General features: G+C 45.1%; 1 long non-coding RNA gene across 2 annotated transcripts in view; it reads right to left on the reverse strand.

The window, feature by feature from the left end:
* Positions 1-17,682, reverse strand: part of LOC128594925 (uncharacterized) — a 36,768-nt gene that overhangs the window by 2,492 nt on the left and 16,594 nt on the right. The window contains exons 2-4 of one of the 2 annotated variants that reach the window (XR_008382657.1): positions 17,087-17,158; positions 16,715-16,842; positions 14,336-14,444 (exon numbers count right to left, since the gene is read on the reverse strand). This is a non-coding gene — a long non-coding RNA (uncharacterized LOC128594925). The remainder of the gene's footprint in view (positions 1-14,335; positions 14,445-16,714; positions 16,843-17,086; positions 17,159-17,682) is intronic. The other variant, XR_008382656.1, reaches the window with a different exon arrangement.

A 17,682-nucleotide genomic window follows, 5' to 3' on the forward strand; every position in this document is an offset into this window, starting at 1 on the left:
GTTTTGAGATTTTGAGATGTGGGCCATTCTCACTGGGGTTAGATGATATCTCAGGGTTGTTTTGATTTGCATTTCTCTAATATATAGAGATGATGAACATTTTTTCATATGTTTGTTAGCCATTCGTCTGTCGTCTTTAGAGAAAGTTCTATTCATGTCTCTTGCCCATTGATATATGGGATTGTTGGCTTTTTTCATGTGGATTAATTTGAGTTCTCTATAGATCCTAGTTATCAAGCTTTTGGCTGATTCAAAATATGCAAATATCCTTCCCATTGTGTAGGTTGTCTATTTGCTTTGGTTGTTGTCTCCTAAGCTGTACAGAAGCTTTTCAGTTTAATGACGTCTCATTTGTTTATTTTTGTTGTTGTTGCAATTGCCATGGCAGTCTTCTTCATGAAGTCTTCCCCCAGGCCAATATCTTTCAGTGTTTTTCCTATGCTTTCTTGGAGGATTTTTATTGTTTCATGCCTTAAATTTAAGTCCTTTATCCATCTTGAATCAATTTTTGTGAGTGGGGAAAGGTGTGGGTTGAGTTTCAGTCTTTTACATGTAGACATCCAGTTCTCCCAACACCATTTATTGAATAGGGAGTCTTTCCCCCAAGGTATGTTCTTGGTTGGTTTATCAAAGATTAGGTGGTTGTAAAATGTTAGTTTCATTTCTTGGTTTTCAATTCGATTCCAAGTGTCTATGTCTCTGTTTTTGTGCCAGTACCATGCTGTCTTGAGCACTATGGCTTTGTAGTACAGACTAAAATCTGGTATGCTGATGCCCCCAGCTTTATTTTTGTTACTAAGAACTGCCTTAGCTATACGGGGTTTTTTCCGGTTCCATGCAAAACGCAGAATCATTTTTTCCAAATCCTGAAAGTACGATGTTGGTATTTTGATAGGAATGGCATTGAATAGGTAGATTGCTTTGGGAAGTATAGACATTTTAACAATGTTGATTCTTCCCATCCATGAGCATGGTATGTTCTTCCATTTGTTAATATCCTCTGCTATTTCCTTTCTGAGGATTTCATAGTTTTCTTTATAGAGGTCCTTCACCTCCTTCGTTAGGTATACTCCTAGGTATTTCATTTTCTTTGAAACTATGGTGAAGGGAGTTGTGTCCTTAATTAGCTTCTCATCTTGACTGTTATTGGTGTACACAAAGGCTACTGACTTGTAGACATTGATTTTATATCCTGAAACATTACTGTATTTTTTGATGACTTCTAGGAGTCTTGTGGTTGAGTCTTTGGGGTTCTCTAAGTATAAGATCATGTTGTCAGCAAAGAGGGAGAGTTTGACCTCCTCTGCTCCCATTTGGATTCCCTTTATTTCCTTGTCTTGCCTAATTGTATTGGCTAGAACTTCCAGCACTACGTTGAATAGTAAAGGTGACAGAGGACAACCTTGTCTGGTTCCAGTTCTAAGAGGAAAAGCTTTGAGTTTTACTCCATTCAGTAAAATATTGGCTGTGGGTTTGTCATAGATAGCTTCAATCAGTTTTAGAAATGTGCCACCTATGCCTATACTCTTCAGTGTTCTAATTAGAAAAGGATGCTGGATTTTATCAAATGCTTTTTCTGCATCTATTGAGAGGATCATGTGATCTTTATTTTTGCCTCTGTTAATATGGTGGATAACGTTTATAGACTTGCGTATGTTAAACCAGCCTTGCATCCCTGGGATGAAGCCTACTTGATCATGATGAATGACTTTTTTGATGATAAGCTGTAATCTATTGGCTAGGATTTTGTTGAGAATTTTTGCGTCTATATTCATGAGTGAGATTGGTCTGAAATTCTCCTTTTTGTTTGGGTCTTTTCCTGGTTTTGGTATCAGGGTGATGTTTGCTTCATAGAACGTGTTGGGGAAGATTCCTTCTTCCTCAATTTTTTGGAATAATTTCTGCAGTACAGGAATAAGCTCTTCCTTGAAGGTTTGATAGAATTCTGGAGTGAAGCCATCTGGACCAGGGCATTTTTTGGTTGGAAGATTTTTTATTGTTTCTTTGATCTCAGTGCTTGAAATTGGTCTGTTCAGGAGCTCTATTTCTTCCTGGCTGAGTCTAGGGAGAGGGTGTGATTCCAAATATTGATCCATTTCTTTCACATTGTCAAATTTCTGGGCATAGAGTTTCTGGTAGTATTCAGAGATGATCTCTTGTATCTCTGTGGGATCAGTTGTTATTTCCCCTTTATCATTTCTGATTGAGGTTACTAGAGATTTTACTTTTCTATTCCTCGTTAGTCTGGCCAATGGTTGATCTATTTTATTTATTTTTTCAAAAAACCAACTCCTTGTTTCATTAATTTTCTGAATGATTCTTTTGTTTTCAATTTCATTAATCTCTGATTTGATTTTGGATATTTCTTTTCTTCTACAGAGTTTAGGCTTAGATTGTTCTTCTTTTTCCAATTCCATAAGATCTCTTGTGAGATTGTTGATGTGCTCTCTTTCTGTTTTTCGAATGTAGGCATCTAAAGCGATGAATTTTCCTCTCAAAACTGCTTTTGCCGTATCCCACAGGTTTTGGTAGCTTGTGTCTTCATTGTTGTTATGCTCAAGGTAGTTAATGATTTCCTGTTTTATTTCTTCCTTCACCCATCTGTTATTCAACAGAAGATTGTTTAATTTCCATGCCTTTGGGTGGGGTTGAGCATTTTTGTTAGAGTTGAGTTCCACCTTTAGTGCCTTATGGTCTGAGAAGATACAAGGTAAAATTTCAATTCTTTTGATTCTGTTGATATTTGTTTTGTGTCCCAGAATATGATCAATTTTGGAGAATGTTCCATGGGGTGATGAGAAGAATGTATATTCTTTATCTTTGGGATGGAGTGTTCTATATGCGTCTATCAAGCACAGTTGTTCTAGGGTCTCATTTAAATCTCTTATATCCTTGCTTAATTTCTGTTTAGAGGATCTGTCCAGCTCTGTAAGAGGAGTGTTAAGGTCCCCTGTTATTATGGTATTATCAGATATCATATTGCTCAGACTGAGTAAGGTCTGTTTCAGAATCTGGGAGCATTTAAATTGGGTGCATAGATATTTAGAATTGAAATGTCTTCTTGTTGTAGTTTTCCCTTGACCAATATAAAGTGACCATCTTTGTCTTTTTTGACTTTAGTTGCTTTAAATCCACATGTATCTGAAAATAAGATTGCAACTCCTCTTTTCTTCTGAATTCCATTTGCCTGAAAAATTGTCTTCCAACCCTTGACTCGGAGCTTTAATTTGTCTTTTGAAGCCAGGTGTGTTTCTTGCAGACAGCAAATGGATGGCTTGTGTTTTTTAAGCCAGTCAACCAATCTATGTCTCTTCAGTGGGGAATTCAAGCCATTAACATTTATTGAGATAATTGATAAGTGTGGTAGTATTCTATTCGTCTTATTTTGTGAGAGTCCATTGCTTAGTTTTATCTTTTGCATCAGTGTGGAGGTTAGGTTCTGTCCTTTAATTTCTGTGTTCTTACTTTGCTGCTGATCCATTGTGGTGGTCAGTGTGCAGAACAGGTTGAAGTATTTCCTGTAGAGCTGGTCTTGTAGTGGCGAATTTCCTCAATGTTTGTATATCCGTAAATGATTTGATTTCTCCGTCAATTTTGAAGCTTAGCTTAGCAGGGTACAGAATTCTTGGCTGAAAATTGTTCTGTTTAAGTAGATTAAAGGTAGATGACCATTGTCTTCTTGCTTGGAAAGTTTCATTAGAGAAGTCTGCGGTCACTCTGATGGATTTGCCCCTGTAGGTCAACTGGCGCTTACTCCTGGCAGCTTGCAGAATCTTTTCTTTTGTCTTGACTTTGGACAGGTTCATCACAATGTGTCTCGGAGAAGCTCGGTTAGAGTTGAGGCGACCTGGGGTCCGATAGCCCTCTGAAAGCAGTGTGTCAGAATCTTTGGCGATATTTGGGAAATTTTCTTTTATAATATTCTCTAGTATGGCTTCCATTCCTCTGGGGCATTCTTCTTCCCCTTCTGGAATTCCTATAACTCGTATGTTGGAACGCTTCATAAAGTCCCATAATTCTGACAGCGAACGTTCGGCTTTCTCTCTCTTCTTTTCTGCCTCTTTTACTGTCTGAGTTATCTCAAAAACTTTGTCTTCTACCTCTGAAATTCTTTCTTCTGCATGGTCTAACCTGTTGCTGATACTTTCCATTGCATCTTTAAGTTCCCTGATTGACTGTTTCATTTCCTTCAGCTCTGCTATATCCTTTTTATATTCTTCATATCGTTCATCTCTTATTTGATTCTGTTTTTGAATTTCCTTTTGGTTAATTTCCACTTTATTAGCAGTTTCCTTCATTGTTTCCATCATTTCTTTCATTGTTTTCAACATGTGTATTCTAAATTGCCTTTCTGTCATGCCTAACATTTCTGTATAGGTGGAATCCTCTGCAGTAGCTACCTCATGGTCCCTTGGCGGGGTTGTTCTGGACTGGTTCTTCATGTTGCCTGGAGTTTTCTGCTGATTCTTCCTCATGAGTGATTTCTTTTATCTGTTTCCTTGCCCTAATTTTCCTTTCACTTCCTCTTGCTCTTTAAGTTCTCGTGCCTGTGGACTAAGGGTTACAGGACCAGAAGGGTGAGAAGGTTGAAGAGCAAAAAAGGGATGAAAGAAAGGAGGACCGAATGATAAGAAAAAAAAGAGAAAAATAGAGAAAGGAGAGGGGGTGGGTAAAAGGAATATTGACAAAAAGAAGAGAGGCACAGAAAGAGGGAGACAGAGCAATATAGGTGTACAGTAGGGTACTTTGATACAACCTTAAAAAAAAACCACCTTCTGGGGGTGCCCAGTTGGGTGGTTCCCTTGAGGTCAGCAGCTCTTTGCTAACCTGATCAGACACAGTACCCCACCTCCACCAAGTAGAGAGGAAAGACAAAAATGCTATAAATCAAACCAAAACAAGCCAACAGAAAACCTTACGGGATAAAATTGGCTGGAAAAAACAAATAATAGCGGTAGAAGCACTAACAAAAATGAAGTTCTAATTATTGAAATAGGCAGCAATGGGAAATTATAATTAAACTAGAAAAATTGAGAAAGAAAAAGGATCTGTATGGAAAAGGTTGAACTTAAAAAACAAAACAACAATCAACAACATCAAAAAAAACAACCAAACCAAAAAAAAAAAAAAAAAACACAACCAAAAACAAAGCTGTATGTATATGTTATTGAATATTGTCTGGGCAACACGTGGTCTTCTGGGGTATGAGATGTTAATTACAGTTCTGATACGACTGGAGGCTGCTAGTTTCTCAAACCCCAGCAGGTAGACACCCTAAATCTCTCTTCAGCCCACTTAAAAGGCACTTTGAACTTGTTCACTTACTGAGCAGAAGCTTTCCCAGGGGAAGTGCTTGTCGCTGGAATCACTGCTGAAGTGGCTATCCACTTACCCTATGTGCCAAAACTGGTCTCCCTCTGCCCCCGAGGGTTAGGGCTGCAAGGCGGCTCAGACCCTGCCCTTAGGCTACTTGGTCACTGGCTTACCAGCTCCCACCCAATTCTAGCTCTGCGACCCTGAGGGCGGAGCTTGCTGGGGCAGATCGTTCACAATGGCTGCCTGTGACCCAGAGCCAAACACTATTAGCTCCGTCTGGCTCAGCGGCTCAGACTGGGGCCCTAGACAACGGCCAAAGTTCTCCGCACTCCCACTCAGGCTCTCCCCAAGGCAGTTCAGCTGAGTGCCAAGTCCAAAGATACCAAAACAGTTCACAGGTAAGGCCTTTCTGTTTTGCAATCTCGCTGCTACTGAACTTACAGTTGCGGGCGGGTTTAGACAGATTGAACACACGCGACCACTTGCCGGTTTTCCACTGTTTTCGTCCTCCTCTTGGGGTCCAGAAGTCTCTCGCTGACTCCCTGTATCCTCTCAGGGGTGATGATAGGCAGATCCCACCAGCCAGAGATGCCTGGAGTCCTATCTCCCCAGACTCACGGTGCCCAGATGCAAGGAAGCTGTTACTCGGCTGCCATCTTGCTCCGCCTCTCCTTGCTCTTGCTTTTGACCTGACAGGCCTCTAGAGAGCTTCTGCCTTGCCCAGTGATCTCTGCTTACCCAGACCTGGGAACAAGGCTTCTAGAGGCTATGCCTGGCTTGGTGGCAGAGAGACCCTCAGTCCTGGGGTGGCAGTGGGGGGACAGTAGAAGTGAGGCCAGCTTATGCCTTACTCCTATCTTTGCTCAGACCCTGGACTTGTTCACCATCACCTCTCCCAGCAGGCCCTGCCTGCTTGGCTTATACTCAGAGCACAAAGCTCTCCAGGGAAGATGCACAGAGCAGAGGAAATCTTCCTCTCTCCAAGGTCAGCCTGAAGGGTGAGTTGAGCAGGGAGGACAAAGGGGTCTCTCCCTCACCCCCATCCCTGCCACCTCCTTCCAAGCAGCCCAGTTTTGGCTGGCGCCTTCTGTCACCTGCCTTATGGCTTGGTGAGAAGAATGAGCTGCTTGAAAGACACTTTACAACTCCATAAACAATCACAGTGTTGAATACACAATATGAGAGCGGTGCCCTCCCAGGTGGACGGAGGGGGCTGGCGTGGGCTGAAGCCCCTGTTCCGGGCCCATTGTTCTGGCTCTGTTTCCTCCAAGGAGCCACTTTTAGTTCAGTGGTGTCAGCATCTCCTCCCACCCTGGGTGATTTTTTCCTGGAGGAAGCAAGCAAACCATGGAGCTGTTGCTGCAAGAGAGCAAGAGGTCCAGGCGGAGTGGGGAAGCTGCCGCTTTAGAGAGTTTTTCTGCAGACACAGAGATGGATGCCCAGGAATCGATCCCTCTGAAGATGAATCACAGCAAGATGCACAAAGAAAACCCCTTTGGTCTGAACAGGCAGATAATGTTCCTGACAGGGCTTCTGCTCATGTCAATTTGTTGTGATTGGTGAGAGAAAGACGGAGAGGGGGAGGGGAAGGGAAAGGTGCGGTGCAGCGGGTGGAGGTAGCACAGAAAGAGATGGTGGAGGCACAGAGAGGTGGACGGGGGCGGAGACCCCGAGACATATGCAGATGAGAGACCCTGAGACTGTGATAGTGAGACAGAAACAGGGAAACGAAACAGCCACGGAGAGTCAGAGAGGGCAGAGATGTTTCCTTCCTTGGATTTTGTTGAGGGCTTGGGGGTGGGGAGACTTGCATTTTGCTGGCCGTCAAACGTCACCCAGGCATTCAGGCCATGTTTGCCTTTGGCTTATTGAAAAATTAGTTGCAACCAATGTTTGGGTATATGTACTACGAAACATCATGTTGTACGGAATAAATACATAAAATGTTATCTGTCACGTTAAAAAAAACTAAAAATGGAAAAAAAAACACTAATGTTTGGTCAACTCTCAATTATCAATGAATTGCTCCCGTAGGCAGCTCCTTCATGACCCCACGGGGTCCCCCTGCTATCACGGTTGTGTGTGTGTTTGCGTATGTGTATGTATGTGTGTGTGTGTGTGAGAGAGAGGGATGTTGCATTCAATGGTCAGCCAGATTAGGTTTGGATTTATCTTTTCCTTTTGAATTACCAGTGCTCGGCTATGTCCATTCAGGTAATTAAATGGTAGCCATGAGGGAATTCATAGTACCCTCTACATGTCCTTGAGGCACCATGAGATCAGGCTTTTTCTAATAATATTCTTAGAGACAGAGGATCTCAGAACTTGGTTCACCAGAGTTGGGCAGAAACTGTATGAATCTTCCAGGTCAGCCCTTTCCTTTGTACAGTTAGAGTAACACTGCAGGGCCTGATCAGGGCACACCTGCAGATGCAGCCTCCCAGGAGCTTGTTCAAGTGAAGAGGTGGAGGTGCCTGTGTCCCCAGGGAAGAGGGTCCCCATAGCCAGGTTTTGCTGACTCAGAATCCTCCTTACTGACTCTGCCTGTCACTGACCAGTCCTTGAGCTTTTCATTCCTAGACTATGCAAAACTTTGTGGGGTTATTTAGGGAGTGGCCCTCAGAGGTGGCAGAGAAGCATCTCTCGTACAAACTATTTCTCCCTTGGCACATCAGGAACACATCATCAGATGGGGGGAGATAAACATCGGGACATATATTGAGGCCAGCTGGGGGGCAGGTTTCTCAGAGACCCAGGAAGGTGGAGAGACCATTTCTAAAAACTCTTTCCGGGAAGCAAGGAGCACCTAGCCTGCCAGACCAGCAGCTCTCCGCGAGGGGCAATTTTGGCACTGTCTGGAGGTGTTTTTGGTTGTCACACTGGGGTTTCTGCAGTCATCTGTTGGGTAGTGAACAGGGTGGCTGCTAAACATCTTATAATGCACAGGACAGCCCCCTCACAGCAAAGAATAGTCTGATCCCAAAATGTCAGAGGTGCCGAGAAACCCTCCTCTAGGGGGAACAGACAAGAAACCTCCAGAGGTGCCAAGGAACCCTCCTCTAGAGGGAGCAGCCCCCCTTGTTCATCTTCCATCTTCCACATACAACTGTAGGTGAAATGCAGAGACGGTCATTGTTTTGCCCTTGTAGACACAGGTCTGATTCGCACTGGGTCAGGAAGGGTGGACTCCCTAGTGCCTGGGGTGGGAGAGACCCGATGGAGATGGGCAGATGCACCCTGTTCATCTCTGCTTGTCTCACAGGATGACCTTTCCAAAGAGACACTGATTTTTCAAGGGCACTGTAGGAGTTGACTTGCCTGTTGGAATTCCAAACTTGTTTTCCCAGGTCATTTGTAGGAGACATATTTTCTAATGGGCATAACTCTTAATAAGGACTTTCTCTTTCTGTGTCCAGCTCAGGAAGAAGGAGGAAGGAAGACAGCCTTACTTACTGGCCGTCATCTTCCCTTTTCATTCTTCCCTTGTGTAGGCTCTGCCACTTCCGCATTCATTTTCTTGTCTAAGCCCTTGCCAAGTGCCCTTTCACTTTCTTGGTGGCTCTTTTCTTCCCAAAGCTAAATCTTATATAGAACAAAGCAAATTATTTCATCCTTTCCCTGAAAAGCTTGATACCCCACCCCTGTAGACAGCTTCACTCCCTATTCTTTGGTGTATTGTGTGAATGTTATTCCAGAATGGTCCCTGGTCCCCAGAGGATCCTTCAGAGTGGCTTCATTTGACTGACCCTTCTTCTTGACCACTAAACCTATTGATAAAGGGATGGACTGCTCAGGGAGTCTGGTGGAACACATGCTATAAATATGAAATATGTGGATCAGTGTTTATACCATTTACTGGCATGTGAGACTCGGGCAGTGAGAGCATGAACATTTGTCATGTGGAATGCAAGGGGCTGGCTAGAGGGGAGCACTTTTTCTTCCATCTTTGTGAACTACAAAGCCCCTCTCCTCTAAAGGTGAGCATGGGGAAGCAGTTGGAAGAATCGGGGCTCCTGCAGTGGTAGAGCCAGCCACTCATTCTTGCTCATTTTTGTTCAGGTCAGGGTTGTGTGACTCCAGAGAGGTATTGTGCACAGGGAGAAAGATCACTGTCTTTGACATCCAAGGGCCCGGGCTTAAATTCTGACTTGGCCAATTGCTAGTTCTGTGACTTTGAGCAGGTTATAATTTCTCCTATCCACACAGTATGGTAATAATATTCTTACAGGAGCACAAGGCAAAGTGAATGAAGTAATGTTATAACAGCACACAGTAGGTGCTCAGCTAATGTTACTTAAGAAAGCTCCTTCTGTCTTCTCAGTGACCAAGAAGGAGCAGTCTAAATATGTCTCATCCTTTCCTTTGTCTTCAGGCAGCCCAGCAACCAAACAGTCCTGGAGCACACAGTAGGTGCTTCATAAATATTAATTTCCTCCCCTTTGCCAGAAAGATGAAGTCACTGTTTCGTTTGCAAATTTGTATTCTCAACAACGTGAAAGTTCACACATCTTCACCCTTAGCATCTACACATACTGTGTCCTTGAAGTTTGTCTCAGAGGTGATTGACTGATTGTCCCTCAGGTGGGCCCCCAGAAGATCCTTCCCAAACTGAAGAATGGGCAGCCTGACTCCTTTTTGGTGTCTCTGCCCTCTCCCAGCACTCTTCACCAGCTCCCTCTGTCCTAGATGAGATGTGATTGAGAATGCAGGTCTGAGTGGCTAACCCTTCAGGTTCTGCCAAAGCCCCTGCTGTTATGCTAGGGTGGGATTAGCAAATATGGGTGCAGAGGGAGAGAAGGCCACAGAAGGGCATGGGCTGTACAGACCACAGACCTCCAGAAATTTAAGACTCCCTAGAGTTAGAAGGGGCAGGATTTGGCTGTGATCTAACCCAGAATGCCTTATGATTTTGAGAGTCTTATTAGCCAAAACTGATCAACTCCTAGATCAGGGAGCCACCAGTTGGCCAGATCTACACCAGAACCACACCCAGATTCTCTATGCTGTTTGGATTCTGAGCTAGAATAATAGCACATGGTAACTGCTCAGCTAGGGGCATCTCCTGGCCCAATGTTGGCCTTTTCTGGCTTATGTGGTCTTCCAAAAGTGGTCCCTGTAGGCCTCACAACCAAGCTCTTGCTGCTTCCAAACTGGAGAAGACCTGCTGTCTGCTTCTCCAAATCTGTGAGGCATAGTCTCCACATTCAGATCATTTATGGACTTAGGTGGCACTGAGACCAGGGAAGTGGGGAGGGAGCACTTCCACGAGTGTCACCATACAATTCTGCAAATCATAAGGGTCTTCCAATCCAGTCACAGCCATTCAGGTAAGAAAACCTGGGGGCAGCAGCAGGAGAAATCTCCTCCCCTCCCTTTCCCCTCTCTTCCTCTCTGTTCTTTTTCCTCCCCGTGGAGTCACCACCCTTCCTCCCTCAGCTATCTTTTTTCAAGTTCCATTTTTGGAACCTCAACTGTGTGTGTGTAAAAGTATAGGGCCCTCTGGAAGGTAGAGAGGCTTTCTTCCCAAGTATGCTGGCGTATGGCAAACCTTGCTCTTTCCACAACAAAAGTCAATTAAATCTAGTACAGTGTAGTCAAATTATAGCATTTGCGCATCATTTCAGCTTACAAAGTACCTTCATGTTTAATCACCAAATACCCTGAAAAGTATCTTTCTTAGCCCTGAATTACAAATAAAGAAACTGAGGCTCAAATAAGATAAGCACTTGCCTGAGAGCCCAGCACAGGTGAGGGGCAGCGGTGGGCCTGGAAACCACGCCTCCTGACGGCGTGTCTTTCCACCACAAGGAAGAGCTGGCAGGAGCGGAGGAAAAGGTGTGTCCAGCATCTAGGACCAGGGAGCTACTGCGAGTGAGCCAGGAGCACAATGCCGGGTTTCTGAGAGCTGAGCCAACAGCCACCAAGGAGAAGGAGGGAGTGAGACAATCTCAGAGCCTGGGAGGCAGCGGTGGTCAGGGGAGGTGGGCACGAGGAGTGCAGGGGCCTCAGGGCAAAGTCGTGCAGGCCCAAGGGGGCTGAGGGGAAAAGCACTGTGGAGGGACAAGGGGACAGAGCGATGTCTGGGTCAGCTCCCTCTGCAAGTCTCTCTCCCTCTGTCTCTGCCTCCATTTCTTGTCTTTTGTTCCTTCCAGGATTGGCCCTCAGCACCCCCGCCACCAATGCACACACTTTCCAAGACTCCCCGGGGAGCTGGGAAACTCCTAAGAGGTTCAGGCTCAGCCTTTCTCCCATGGCTCACTCCTGCAGGCACCCAGCCCCACCACAATGTGATTACAATGGGTGTCGCCTTCCAAGGATCACAGAATTATACAGGTCATCCTGCCAGTCCTCAGGGCACAATGGAAGGGACACACTGAGGCCTAGAGGACACATACTGGCTAAGAACTGGAATGGGTGCTGGCATAAGGCAGACTTTTTTTGCCCATTGGAAAGGGGGGGTGGTGGTAGCTGGGGTCCTGGAGCCACCAAGACACAGCCAGCAGGGCCATAGCCTGAGACATTGCCTGCCTCTTCCAGAGTCGGTCCCAGACACACTGTCTCCAGGGGCTCCCCTTCCCTGTAGTGTTTTTTTTTTTTTTGTGGTTTTTGGCCGGGGCTGGGTTTGAACCCGCCACCTCCAGCATATGGGACCGGCGCCCTACTCCTTGAGCCACAGGCGCCGCCCCCCTGTAGTGTTTTTAAAGCACATCTCAGTTCAGAGCTTTTGTTACAGTAAATATCTAATAATCATTTCACACACTATTACTTGCCTCACAAAATAGTGCCTGGAAATGGTGCTTATTAAATTTTGTGCTGAGAAAGAAAAGACTCAGGAGAGGCCTGTCACATCTCAAGTGCTGTTGACTGTTTGTGGTCCAGAGGGGTAGGGGGGCCACTGACTAGTGCCTGGCACTGGATAGCTACTCTAGCCATGGGAATGTTGGTGCTTTTCAACCCTGCTGAGCCTGTCTTTCCTTTCACAAAAGCTGCTGAGATTGTGTGTATGTGTGTGTGTGTATGTGTGTGTGAGAGAGAGAGAGAGACAGAGAGAAGAGCTTACTAACTTACAGGCTAAGGCATATCTCTAAGTACTGATATACAAATGTGTATGCTGTGTGTTACTCTGCGATGTGCGTATGTATGTGTGTTCAAACATGTTCACAACCATCCTCAAAATGGTTCCCACAAAAGAGACCACAGCCGGAAGTCAGAGGTCATAATAATCGCATCTACTTCACTCTTAGCAAATCCATCTCACATCCCTTATTTCCATGGATCCTCACAACCTGTATATTTCCATGTCCATTTTACAGATGAAGACACTGAGACCCAGACAGCTCTGGGCCTGGACCGAAGTGTAGGCCTTCCAGTTTTGACTTTGTAAGATCACACACATGACCAAAACACCAGATTCAGAAACACTAGTCTAATTTGAATCCTGACTTTAGCATTTATGAGCTGTGAGATTTGGGGCAGAGAATCTGCAAAATGGGCATTGCAGTATCTACCTGCCTATCTTACTTACAAAAGATAAGTGGCTGATGAGAGTGGTGAGAATTATGGAAGGTAACAGTTATAAATGCTCCACAAAATACCTAGTCTGTTACAGACACCTAACTGTCTTCTTTTTTAATGATAAGCTGGTCTGGTTTCTATGTTCTTTTCTATAGTCCCAGCTATATAAAAGCCCCCCTTCCTTGCCCTGGGAAAACCATTTTGTCACTAAATCAGCAGTTTGAAAACATTTTGGTGTTAGAACATCTTTACACTATGAGTTACTACTGAGGATTCTGACCAGCTTTTATGTGTGTGATTTACACCTATTTTTATCTTCTGACAATTTCTCAAAATATTTATTATTTTAAAATCATTATAATAAACCCATGGCATATTAACATAAATTATATTTTTATAAAAGATAACTGTATTTTACAAAATAAATTTGTGAGAAGAGTGGCCCTGTTTTACATTTTCGGAACTCCCTTTCATGTTTGGCTTATTAGAAGGCAGCTGGATTCTCATATCTGTTTCTGAATTCAATCTGCTGTGAAGTCACATGTCAGGCAGCCTCTGCAATATGCCACTGCACACACGAGAGAGAATGAGAGTAAAAAAGGCAAATAACATCTTAGTGTTGTTATAAAAACAATTGTGACCTCACCGGTCCCCAGAGGTCCCTGGACCATGCTTTGAGATCCCCTGCACGAGATGAACGCTAAATGTTCTCTCTGTCCAGGCAGGCTATTTTTTTTTTAAACATTTCTTTGACTATATCTGAAAAAGTAAGATTTTCTAAGATAAAAGAAACTGGTAAGCTTAGATTTCTCTTCCTTAGGACACTGATTCATGGACCTAATAGGGACAAATTAAAGTTGGCTACTTATGTTTAGCTGAGCTATGAATAGTTACCAGCTTCTTCACGTGCATCTACCATTGGCCTTGAGCTGAGAGGCTGTTGACTGATTGATTTCTACCATATGTTGTATCAGTGAGGATGTATTTGAATTTAAGAAACAGAAAACCAAGCTCAAAATGAATTCAATAATATGTGGATTATTATCTCACATAACAAGAATTCCTAAGCTTGAGAGGTTGCAGGGCTGATTGCTCCAAAAGATTAACTATAATCATCAATGATCCAGGTTCTTCTCATTTTTTTTTCTCTGCAGGCTTATTATACCAGCCTTGTACCTCACGCTAACAAAATGGCTGCATCAGTTCCTGCCATCACATATAGACAAACGGCACTATCAACAGATAAATTGTTGTTTCTTTTGGTGCTTTTTGTATTAGTAGGACACATTTTCTTAACTGACTTTTGTTCAAAAAGTCCTTGGCCAGAATGGCATGATGTGCTATAATAGTTTTCCAAGGCTTCTGTACCAAAGTACCACAAATTTTATGGCTTAGGACAACAGAAATTTATTGTCTCACAGTTCTGAAGGCGGTAAGTCTAAAATCAAGCCTTTGTGAGGGCCATGCTTCCTCTGAAACCTGAAGGGAAAGGATCTTTTCTTACCTCTTCCATCTTGGTAGCCTAGGGCATTCTTTGGCTTGTGGCAGTTCTTCCCATGTCCATTCACACAGTCTTCCTCTGCACATGTCTGTGTTTATGTCCTAATTTTCTCCTGTTTAAAAATTATCAATGACATTAGATTATGGTCCATCCAAACATAAGCAAAGACCCTATTTCCAAATAAGATGATATTTTCAGGTACTGGGGCTTAGGACTTCAACATATCTGTTGGGGGTGAGGGACACAATTTAATCCATAACATATGCCCTTTCTTATATCACTAGAAAAGGAAATAAAGTCATAGCAGTTGTTGTCCCATGGGCCTCAATGAGGGTGTAACTGTAACAGCCTGGCCAGGGGTAGAATTTGGACACACTGAAAGAGTTTTTGGAAATCATAACATCTGGGGCCTCTCTGAGCATACGGTCTCTGGGGTCCAGAAATGCTACCATCTGTCATGCAAATGCCAATATTGTCCCAACGAGAAACATGGGCAAGAGCATAAGGACATTCGCCTGCACACGTGGCCTCCGGGAAGCAGGTAAGCATTGCAATACAACCAAAGACGCAGAGACAGGGGGCAGATTCAGGACGGCCATTAACGATGTCTGTTGCATACTGGACTGACTCCATTGTGTGCGTCTTTCCCAGGGCCTCCCACCCAGAGCTTCCAGTAAAGCAACAATTATCTTCTTGTCTGCTGGGCCTCTCCTCATGGAGGTGAGAAATAGCAGTGGGAATACATTTTTGTGAGTTTGAAATATCATTCTCCCCCCCACTCATGCCCACCCTGCACCCAGCGTCTCAGGAATGTGGCTAATTTTGATGGGAGAAGAGGAAGCAGGAAAGGAAAACAAAATCTCTCATAGCGGCAAAATGCAGCCACGGTTTTTTGTTTACCAAACTGGGATCCTGTGTGTATTCATGACCAGGAATACTGCTTTTAAGAGAATAATGCCTATTGGCTCTAATTATAAAATTGAGGGGATGCAAAAAATGATAAATCTGATTTCTAGATCTAATTCCCCAGTAACAGCCACTGCTATCAATTGAGCTGGATCTGTCTAGTTTTTTTTTTCCCAGCTAAGCATTCTGAAACCAAATAGTTAAGATGGTGCTTTGTGTGTGTTTATGATTTAAAAGTTGCACAAAAAGGTAACATAAACAGCAGCTTGGTGGTCTATCATGAATGTGTACCACTAAGACTTTCATGACACTCTAAAAAAAGTATAATAGTTCACAACATTAGTGACCAGAATGCTAGAAGGAGCAGGGCCTCTTTGCCCAGGGCAGAGTGAACTGGGTGAAAACTCTGGTGTCTCTCTGTATCCTGTGGCCTTTATGGAGTTGTAGGGACAATCCCACATGTAGGTGGAGGCAGCAGTGTCCTCTCCAGGGTCTACTCTCACAGTTGTTATGAGAGTAACACCTCCCTGTTCCCTCCTGTAAGGCTTCAGGATGGAGAGGACAGATCCAGCAGGGCCCCAGTGATGTCTCAGAGTCCACCCTCAGCCCAGCCACCCACCTGGCTCAGCACCCAGCAGGCAGAAGGTGCCACTGCTGCTGAGTGAATAAGTGGCCTTCCGTTCCCTAAGCCGGTCTCCCTCGGGGTTAAGTGGGAGGAGACTGATCCTCTCCAAGGCCCTCTGGAGCTCTCTCAACCCAGCATCCTCCTCTCCCCCTGCTAAAAGCTGAATGGCTCTGGCCACTCAGCTCTCAGTGCTGAGGGCACCTCTCTTCTCCTTTCCCCCTCTCCTGAGCGTGGCAGAGAGCCAGACAGAAGGGCTGTGGCCTGTACCACTAAGACTTTCATTATACTCTAAAAAAAAGTAAAATAGTTCACAACATTAGTGACCAGAATGCTAGAAGGAACAGGGCCTCTTTGCCCAGGGCAGAGTGAGTTTGGCCCCTCCCGCAGACCCCTGAAGTGGCAGGCAGTGCTTTTCCAATAAGGATGGCCGTGGGCCAGGTGTTCCTTGAACACACCCTAAGGACAAGCCCCACCAGCTGGCCCTTTGCCTCCCTCATCTTCCAAGCTCTGCCCACAGCTGCCCTTGCTCGTCCACACTCCCTGGCTGTGCCTGCTCTCCTTCCCCATTCCTGCTCAGACCTCTGCTCTCCCGCCATGCCCACGCCCCTCCCGGCCCAGCCTGCACCCCTGGCCTTCCTGTGTGATGGGAAAGGTTAAGTGGAGACGTGCGCGCCCTGTCTGTTGCGATAGAGACGCAGCAACTTTCTCCCCTAATCAATCTGTCAGGCATGATTAGGCTGCTGGAGAGTCCCTGCTCACAGCCCAGCCAGCCCTGCAGGCTCACAGCTGTGGCCAGGACACAGGCATACAGACATACACTCAGTCTGCCCAGACCGGGCCTGGGGCCTCACCACTGTGACCAAGGAAAACTGTTTCCACAGAGAAGGCCGTCGCTTGGGTGACCATTCCTCAAATCATTTCCTCAATTCTTCCACAAGCCCCTCTGGAAGGGCTTCTCTCACAGGTCCTGTTCCTGCAGCTGTGAAGTGTCAGGAAAAAAAGCATGACTGACGAGGCTGCTCTCAGGGAGCCTGTAGGCTAGCCAGGAGCCCAGACAACCCCCTGGACGCTTGCTCCTACACAGGAAATGTCGCGTGAGAGAAGATGCTAACTGCCTGGCTGGGAAGGGGAAGGGAGAGCAGGGCAGGGGACCTGGATGCTGACGGGGCCCAGGCAGTTAGCAGGAATGAACTCTAGATTTCCTTATTGTGGGAACTGCTTACCAGCTGGAGCAGACAGCTAGCCGTGTGACCTTGGGCAAGTCACTTAATTTCCCTGTTCCTCCATTGCTTTATCTGTAAAATGGGGTTGAAAACATGAGTTGCTCTTTATAAGCGTATCATGAGAGGATATGGGTCAATCAATACATGTGGCCCACTTCCACGAGAGCCTGGGATGGGGTGAGTGCTCAGCAACAGTTTACTGCCTCGTATTGATTTGAGTTAAGGAACTGACCTCATAAGGCCATGGTCACCCAGAGGTCTAGGTATTAGCCTGAGGAGGCACAGGTGGACAGGGTCCCTCCTCCACAACAGGGACCTGAAGATGAGGGACTCAGGGTGAATGAGTTTGAAGACAGAGCGTGGAAGGGGTCAGGCTGGTTGGACTCTTCCAGATGGAGGCCTAGAGAGGTGAGGCTCAGAGCCAAATATGGGTCTTCCCAATTCTGATTTGGGTCAGGCCAGGCCTTCAGGCAAAACTGAATTCCATCCTCCAGGAAGGTAGCCTGTACCTAAACCTTTATAAAAATAATATGAAAATTGGCACGGATCGGCACATACCCTTCCTGTGGGAGTCCAGGAACTCTGGGGACCATTGG

This window comes from Nycticebus coucang, chromosome 9, assembly GCF_027406575.1.
Source record: "Nycticebus coucang isolate mNycCou1 chromosome 9, mNycCou1.pri, whole genome shotgun sequence".
Lineage (NCBI taxonomy): Eukaryota > Metazoa > Chordata > Mammalia > Primates > Lorisidae > Nycticebus > Nycticebus coucang.